Source organism: Triticum aestivum, chromosome 3B, assembly GCF_018294505.1.
Source record: "Triticum aestivum cultivar Chinese Spring chromosome 3B, IWGSC CS RefSeq v2.1, whole genome shotgun sequence".
NCBI classification, from domain to species: domain Eukaryota; kingdom Viridiplantae; phylum Streptophyta; class Magnoliopsida; order Poales; family Poaceae; genus Triticum; species Triticum aestivum.
The window spans coordinates 505,356,385-505,365,870 of record NC_057801.1 but is presented as its reverse complement, the minus strand read 5'-3'; positions in this window follow the sequence as shown (position 1 = coordinate 505,365,870).

Sequence of the window (9,486 nt, the reverse complement as noted above, 5' to 3'; positions counted from 1 at the left end):
AGTAGCGGATGTTGTGGGCTGCGGAAGCCGATCCTCACGAGCCCCCAGGCCCAGGAGCCTCAGGTGGTTTCGGAGGCGCTGGTGGCTCCTTGTGGACCATCTCCATCTCCGCCAGGACCGCAGAATGCCTGGCCTTCTGAGCCTCCAGGATGCTCCTCATGAGGCGCTGGTACGCAGCGGCCACGTTCGGCAAGCCGTAGGGCATGCGAACATAGCTGTGGGGTGGGCCTTTGCAGCGCCCCGCGCGTGAGGGCCAGAAGTGCTCCTGAGAGGCGGCTCGGTTGAGCCCTGGGATGTCGATGCAGACGCGCAGCCCACCATCCTCGCCTGGATGGGGAGCTGCGGCGAGTAAGCGGCTGCTGCCACTCATGACTCTTGGCTCCTGCAACTCCTGCGTGATCTGACTGACGAACTCCTGAGGGTTTGGCCCTCCTTTTCTTGCTCCTTCCTGAGGGAAACGTGCTTTGAAGCACGCCTCCAAGTGGTGCCCAAGCGCCTCCCTCGTGACCTTAGCAAGCTCGGTGACCCTCTAGGAGGAAGCCCCTGAGCCTTGCTTAAGGAGGGCGCCGGGCGCGCCTTCCTATGCGATAGAAGGAGGTGCCCCCTGAGCAAGCGCAGACCCTGAGGGGCCTGCTTCCTAAGGGGTCGGGCCTGGCGATGTCTTCTTCTTCTTGGGAGCGGTCTCAGGGAGCCTCCCGCTCCCGCGATCTGGGTCTTCAAGTGATGCGGCCTGAAAAGCTCGCTCCAGGGAGCACACTGCGTCTCTTTCTTCACAAGGCACCGTGATGACTCCACCGCTTCCTGGCATCTTGAGGATGTTGTAGCCGTGATGAGTCACGACCATGAACTTGGCGAGAGCTGGGTACCCGAGGATGGCGTTGTATGGCAAGCGAATGTGGGCGACGTCGAAGTCGATGAGCTCGGTGCGGTAGTTGTTGCGCGCCCCGAAGGTGACAGGGAGGCGGACCTGCCCAATCGGAACCGTGGAGCCATCGGTGACTCCGGAGAAAGGCTTGGTTGGATGAAGCTGATCGTAGGGCACTTGGAGATTGTTGAATGTCTCTACGGACAGGATGTTGAGCCCTGCCCCGCCGTCGATGAGGGTCCTGGTGACTTGCACGTTGCTGATGACTGGGGAGGACTCCGGCTGTGGCCGCGCACTTGAGCTGATCCGCTGAGCTGAACGTGATGGCGCACGCCGACCACCTGAGGGGGCGCGTGGCATCGAGCTAGGGAAGGACTGCATTCACCTCGCGGGCGAACTGCTTGAAGATGCGTTGAGAGGCTAGAGCTTGAGCTCCGCCCAGGATGTAGGGGATTGTGCACGGCTCCTGGAAGCCCCCAGCCCCCTCGTCCTAATGATGGTCCTTGTTTCTCCTTGGCTGCAGCGGCAGTGGAGGGAGGCCTGCGTTTCCTTGCGGACGATCCTCGCGAGGATGATCCCTCCAGTCTCCCTCGCGAGGCTGATCCTGCCAGCGATCCTCGCGAGGTCGGTCGCGCCACCCTTGGCGAGGGCCGCGGTCTTCCCAGCGTCCTGCATTCCTTCCTCCTCCTTGGTCGTAGCCTCGATCGCTGGGGGTTCGGCCGATCCTCCCTTCTCGCACGGCTCGGAGCTCTTGACATTCGTTGGTGTTGTGGATGTGGAGGTCGTGGTACACACAGTACCGGCTGCCCTTGAAAGACTCAGGCTGATCTCTACCCCGCTTGGTGTCTAGTTCTGCCGCAAGCACGGCAGCCCCCTTGCGCTTCACGTCCTTGGCCTTGGATTTCTTCTCTTCTGGATCTGCGACTGGTAGCTCGAGGAGGAAAAGGCGCCCTTCCTCAACCCTGGCGCACTTGTTCGCCAAGTTGAACAGCTCCAAGGAAGTGCACAGATCTTCATGCATCGCCAGCTCCTCCTTCATCTTAACATCGCGCACATCGTCGGAGAAGGCCGAGACGATGGCCTCCTCGGTCACCTTGGGAATCTTGAGGCATGTGTTGTTGAAGCGCTGGATGTACTTCTGCAGGGTCTCCCCTAGTTGCTGCTTGATGCGGCGCATGTCGCTCACGGCAGGTGGCCGGTCGCGAGTACCTTGGAAGTTGGCGATGAAACGGGTGCGCATCTCGTCCCAGGAGGAGATCATGGCAGGAGCCAGGTTCAGGAGCCAGGTGCGGGCCCCGTCCTTGAGTGCCATGGGAAACCAGTTTGCCATGACCTTCTCGTCCCCGTTGGCGGCTTCGATGCCCAGCTCATAGAGCTGGAGGAACTCCGCAGGGTCGGCCGTGCCGTTGTAGCGAGGAGGCAGGTCTGGCTTGAACTTGCCGGGCCATGCGACGCTGCGCAGCTCGGTGGTGAAGGCGCGGCAGCCTGCGGTGGCCACGGGAGGCCTTTGGTGATGAAGAGCTTGGTCTTGCGGGTCCCCATGTGCTGCAACTAGGAGTAGCGCGGGGTCTTGGCGTGCTGGAACAGGAGTGTGGTCCCGACGGGCCAGAGCAGGGAGCACTCGGGCAACTTCTTGGGGGCGAGGGACCTCTTGGCAACTCTGCTCCTGCCGCGCTGGCGCCGGACGGAGTGGGTTCCGCCCAGGGGCCACGCACCTTGGGGACAGGGCGCCTTCTTGAGGGGGAGGCGGTTGAGGCAGCCCCAGAGCTTCATTGCCCGCGCAGGGCGGGGCGCGGTGCAGCAAGATGGAGGGTGCGGGGGAGCCCCCTGCGGCGTGGATGAGCTCGGCGACGCGGTCGAGCCACTCTTCATAGACATCGTCAACTAGGCGGTAGCGCAGGAGCTCGTTTGCCGCGATGAGCGCAGCTCGAGCCTCCATGGTCGCGCGGAGTGCACGGGATGAAGAACCAGCTGGGGTGAGTGAGGGAGTAGCAGTGCGGCCGTCTCGCCTTACTGACGGATGCTGGGACGATGCTTGCTGCTTGTTCCCCGCTGGGCCGGTGGCGGCGTTGATGGCGGGCGACGGGGAACGGCGTGGGCGGCCACCGACGGGGGCCGTCTGGGCGATGCAGGAAGCGAGAGAGGCTTGGCGCTCGGCGCGGGCCCAACGAGCGTCCAACATGGATGCGATGGTCGGTGAAGAATAGGGCAGCGGGAGACGAATTCCGGCGCACCTCTACCTGGCGCGCCAAATGTCGGATTTCGGGTTCCGACAGACCCTCTAGATTCGAACACTGGGGTGCACGCGGAGATTTCGCCCTCTACCTACCTGCACCTCACCGCCTCGCTAGGATCTAAGCTATGAAAGGAACAACACAAGAGACACATGGTTTATACTAGTTCGGGCCACCATTGTGGTGTAATACCCTACTCTAGTTTGTGGTGTGGTGGATTGCCTCTTGGGCTGATGATGAACAATACAAGGAAGAACAGCCTTGCGAGGGTCTGTTCTTGGCTGGTGCGATGAACTGCTCGGGGGAGTTCAGTCGCTCTTGCTACTGGTTTTCCAATGATGATCCTCCTGCCTCTACCTTGTGGGTGGCTAGTCCTATTTATAGGCAAAGGCCCTGGGCCTCTTCCCAAATATTGAGCGGGAAGGGCGCCAACAATTGGCCATTTTGAAGGGGAACATCTAGTACACTTATCCTGACTAAAGTTGGTCCTCGCCCGCCAAAGGCTCTGGTGGTGACGCTAGCTTGGGCTCCACAATGACTTCCTTCCTGTCGTTGCGACGGTCTTGGTATTGTTGCACCGAAACGGATGCCTTTGCTTGATGCTCTCGCCTGCGCTTGCTCCCTTTGCACCAAAGAGGAAAGGAGGACACTGCGTGGGCTGGCGCCTGCCTGGCGCCCTTGGTCGTCGTGGCTTGCGTCATGGGCACCTCATGAGGTAACCCGCCTTGATCTCTCCGCCTCCTCGCGAGCCAGCCTGACGAGGCCGTGCATGAGGAAGCTCCCTGTCCTCCACCCCGTGAGGCTTGGCCCCTCGCGAGGGTCTTGAGATCGTGCTGATGAAGATGGGCCGTGCTGGGCCGCCCCTTGAGCCATGCCGCATGCCGCAGGCAGGCAAGTCTGGGGACCCCCGTTCCCAGAACGCCGACAGCCTTATTGGCCAATAATCCAGTCCTAACAATGCCAAATATCGGTGAACCTATGCTGCTGTACATAGCTGCAACACATCAAGTTGTAAGCGCAGTACTCGTCGTCGAACGAGAGGTTGACGGATACAAATTCCCGCTACAGAAGCCGGTTTATTATGTATCCATGGTCCTCACCCCATGCAAATCCCGATACCCACACTATCAAAAAATAGCATACGCGGTCTTCATGGAATCCCGAAAGCTACGACACTACTTTCAAGAGTGTTCGATTACGGTGGCCTCCGAAGTACCACTAAATGATATAATAAATAACCACGATGCCACAGGCCGGATCACCAAATGGGCCATTGAGCTCCTTCTGTTTGACATAATATACAAGCCTTGGCAGGCTATCAAGTCGCAAGTATTAGCTGACTTTGTCGCCGAATGGACGGAAGCCGAACTCCCTAAAGAGTACGACGCATACTCTAACTGGATCATGCACTTCGACTGCTCTAAAATGCTGGCTGGGTTGGGAGCAGGTGTAGTCCTGACGTCTCCCACCGGAGACACGGTCCAATACGTCCTCCAAATATTATACATAGACTCCAACAACGCAGCCGAATATGAGGCTCTGTTGCACGGTCTTTGGATGGCAGTCTCTATGGGCATTCAACGCCTAGAGGGCGCGGGGATTCCAACCTCGCAATATCACAAATAAATGAAGACTTTGATGCCAAGGATCCAAAAATGGCGGCCTACCGAAACGCCGTCCTTAAAATGTCAGCTCAGTTCGAGGGGCTCGAATTTCACCATGTGGCTCGAGAAAACAATCAAGCGGTAGATGTCCTTGCCCGCATCGGCGCTAAACACAACCCAGTCCCACCTAACATATTCCTGGAAAGGCTGTTCAAGCCATCCGTGATATGGGAAGGGGAGTCCGGCAATACCAGCACGGATCTGAATACATCCCCAGATTCTGAACCATCAGACATAATCGGAGGCTCTACCACCGAAATAACATCGTCAGCCCATGAAATAATGGTTGTCATTGCCCCATGGACTGAGCCTTTCTTAGCCTACCTAAATAGGCAGGAGCTCCCAGAAGACCAAAATGAAGCACGCTGCATCGTCCAGCATTCTAAAGCTTACAAAGTCCATGAAGGGGAACTCTATAAGAAAAGTGTGACCGGAGTGCTCCAAAGGTGCATCTCCGAAGAGGAAGGGCGGCAGCACTTGGCTGAAATCCATGCCGGACTGGGCGGGCACCATGCTGCGGCTCGAGCACTAGTCAGCAAGGCCTTACGTACAGGTTTCTATTGGCCGACGGCCCGAGCAGACGCACAGGACCTCGTCCAACACTGCGTCGGTTGCCAGCTCTTTGCCAATCAGAGTCATATGCCCCCTACCGCTCTCCAAACAATCCCCATAACTTGGCCCTTCGTGGTCTGGGGGCTGGATATGGTCGGACCCCTTATAGGGGGAAGCCACAAGAAAAAATACTTATTGGTCATGGTAGACAAGTTCACCAAATGGATAGAAGCCAAACCAGTGAAAACGGCCGAATCCGGACCAGTAATAGACTTTATATCCAGGGTCGTACACTGATACGGTGTCCCCGACAACATCATCACTAATAATGGCTCAAATTTCATGACCGATGAGGTGAAATCTTGGTCCGGCAAAATGGGCATTAAGCTCGACTATGCTTCCGTCTACCATCCTCAAACAAATGGCCAGGTCGAACGGGCAAACGGTCTCATCATGAGCGGCATCAAACCCAGACTAGTGTGATCCTTGACAGAGTCAGATACTCATTGGGTCAAGGAGCTCGACTCCGTACTCTGGGGGTTGCGGACCATGCTGAATCGCACCACCGGATATACACCATTCTTTATGGTGTACGGTGAGGAAGCAGTACTACCTTGCGACATAATACATGATTCTCCACGTGTACGCATGTACGAAGAGAAGGAAGCCGAGTTAGATCGGCAGGATAACTTGGACACCCTAGAGGAGGAGCGCGATGTCGCTAAGGCCCGTTCCGCATTCTATCAGCAACAGGCTCGATGATACCAAAGCAGAGAAGTGCGGGCCAAAACTTATAATATTGGCGAGCTCCTTCTACGCTAACCAAATAAGAAAAAGGACAAGCTCAAACCCAAGTGGGAAGGCCCCTTCCTCATCGACAAAGTTCTCACCAGAGGAGCGTACCGCTTATGTAATGCGTCCGACAAGAGACTTGAGCCAAACCCATGGAACGCGGCCAGACTCCGGAGATTCTACGCCTAGCGCCAAACTTAGTGTTCGTCTCCTTACCCCCTCCTTTTTAATTATGCTCCCTCCCTCTTCCTTTCTCGATCTTTTTTCTTTCACACACAGTATTTAATACAGTACGGAATCCCGGACTACTCCGACTGCACTACGTGTGTAAGCTTTACCTGGGGGCTTCCTATACGAAAGCTAAATATAAATTACTCTCAGGGCTTTTTTGCCCGTCACACATGCGTTTCTTTTTCCATGTGTGCTTTTTCTTCACCATTATATGCATCGATATGACTTAAGATGTTGCCAAGCTGGGTTGCCTGGCTCCTGTGTTTATGCCCTACGTTCCCGTTAATTCGGCTAGGGCATAAGGGGAGCACCTCTACGATTGTTACTGCCGGTTGAGCCAGATGTGTACCTCAGATTGGGTGAAGCCAAAAGCTAATTTCCTTAAGAGAATATTCGGTCGGTGAACAAAAGATGTCTTTGTTTATCATAACATTAATCCCCAGAAGTTTTGTATCCTGCGCTATGGTTCATAGTCCGGACATGTGCCTTGACACATGCTTACCCAGGGAAAGGAATCCTTAACGGTACTATTCTCCCTGGAAGATGTTTCTTACTATCCATGTAATATAACATAACTAGTTGGGTACTTGTCTGTTCAAGCACTTATGACCCCTACGCCTGGTTTCCACGCATACTCTGGTTTTGTATAACCGAGCGGGTATTCGGAAACACCCCGGACTGTAGGATCCGGGGGCTGAAGCGAAAAGGTCCGCCATGACAAATGATTTTAATCCGGCTAGGGGCTACTTATGTCCATTGAATTACACAGTCACTTGGACTGACTATATTCCTACTCTATACCATCTAACAGGCTATCTAGCTTACAATCCCGTTGAGAATACTTCGCGGCTAACGCCACCTGGTCATATACCAGACTCACGGGAATTTCTTGCCCATCTGGCCCCGCCGGTCCGACTTCGGCCATATGGTTCAGGTCCAGCTTGGTGTAGCGCGTCTTCACCATAGCCCATGCTTCCCTTGCACCCTGCCGGCAGGCTGACATCTTCCACAGTCGGAAGCGCTGCCGTGCCCCTTGAAGCATGTCCGCAAGCTCTCCCATGCCATTTGGCAGGAGGATTGATGGCCACAAGGGCTACACTACGCCCTGCATCGCCTGCCGAGCTCGCTCGTGCAGCTGTGAGAGGTCTTGCAGTAAATCGCCTGCAGATGCAAGCATCTCCTCCTCAGGGAAACCCGTCAGCATTCCTACAAGCAAAACTCTTTCAATATACTTCCCTGCCGAACTATGCTACAGTTCATCTAGGCACTTACCATAAATGCCGCGGCGAAGCCTTTTGTTCTCCTTCACGGAGTTCGCCAGCTATGCACGGACGTCTTTCAATTCCACGTCCAGCTGAACATTGGCATCTTGGAGAGTATTCTTCTCCTGCTTAACTTGCATAAGAATGCGCTCGCCGGCCTTTAGTTGACTCTGGAGATGCAACTCGTCATCCCTCCCGCCCTTCGGATTTACTCCGGGGTTATCTACAGAATTTTCTGTTAAATTTGTCATACCAGCCAGTTGCTAACTGGTGCATTTTCATATAATGGAGATAAATGTTACCATATGAGGCCTTCTGGGATTCCTCTAGCTTGGCAACTTTGGCCCTCAGTTGGGTCTTGCACTCCTCTAGCTCCCGAGACAATTGCTCATTCTTATCTACAAGAACCTGCGCATAAATTGATACTTAAAACTGTTGTTTCAACCGTTTCAAGTCTCAGGGGCTACTGCTATACATGCTCATCAAACTTTCTTACTCGTATATCTTTGGTATACTGGACTGTCGCCCGGGCGAGTCCGCTTTGAGCAGCTCGGATGTATGCGTCTCCCGAATTGAAGCATTAAATGCCTCTTCGGAAAAGATGTTGTTGCGAAGCATGGCCCGTCGACGCCGGTGATTCATGGCGCTCTCTACTTCGGAATTCGTGGCAGAGAGCATATCTGCGTCCTCTGTCAGAGAACTATGCGACATTGGCCCTATGTCCGCCTCCTCTCTCGAAGTCGGTTCTGGAGCCCGACTGGTGGAGGCATGGTTGGCAGGATCCCCGGATATAGTCCGGATACCCCTCTTCCTGCCAGGATGTAAAGAGCGATGTTACACTTCAAATAACAATAATTACATGACAGGTTGTTTCCTTACCTCTGTAGAGGCGTGTCGGCCCTAACCGCTTTCCTCTTGAGCCTACCCAATCCGGACGCCTGCGGCTGACGGGTCCCTAGGGACTCGGCTCTGCGCTCCGAACGTCGCTTCTGCAAAAACACGACGCTTCAGGGATAAGGCGTGACATCAGGAAAGAGTCCTCTTCGGAGGATCGAGTCTTCGGCTTGGCTTACACGCGACGAGGGTAGCAGTCCGGGATAATCAACAGTAATAGCCACTGAGGCGCCATCACGGCTCTCCCGATAAAATATCCCGTCGACAAGCTCCACGGCCGCATCTGGGTCTTCTTCGAGTCCTGGATCCAGGGCCCTTTCGGGGTCCTCTGGCTGCGGGGAAGGGCTGGAGATTCCTTCTACGGCCCTCCTCAGTTCCTGCTTGGAAATATCGACGCAGGTAACTTTAGCAAAGAACGCCATAACAAGTGAAGCGAGAAAATAAATGAAAACTTACCTAGTTTGGGGGATTATACATGGAGAATCCGTCCCGTGGTTTGATATGGAGGAAGTCTTCCTCTTCTCCTTTGTATAGGTCGGACAGTATCCTTGCCAGAGCGGTGGGTGAGTCCGGACCCTTACGGCCACGGCGGGTGGCATCGTCTGCCCCGTTAAAGTGCCACATGGGATTGCCCCGATATTGAAGCGGTTGCACTCCCTGTATTATGCATATTGCCATGACCTCGACTATCGTCAGTCCATATTTGGCCAGTAACTTTATCCTGCTCATCAAGAAATGTATTTCCCTGGAATCCTCTTCTTGGGGGCTGATGTCTACTACACAACCTTCTTCTTGTAGACGTTGTTGGGCGTGCAAGTGCACATGTTTGTAGGACAGTAGCAAATTTCCCTCAAGTGGATGACCTAAGGTTAATCAATCCATAGGAGGCGTAGGATGAAGATGGTCTCTCTCAAACAACCCTGCAACCAAATAACAAAGAGTCTCTTGTGTCCCCGACACACCCAATACAATGGTAAATTGTATAGTTGCAC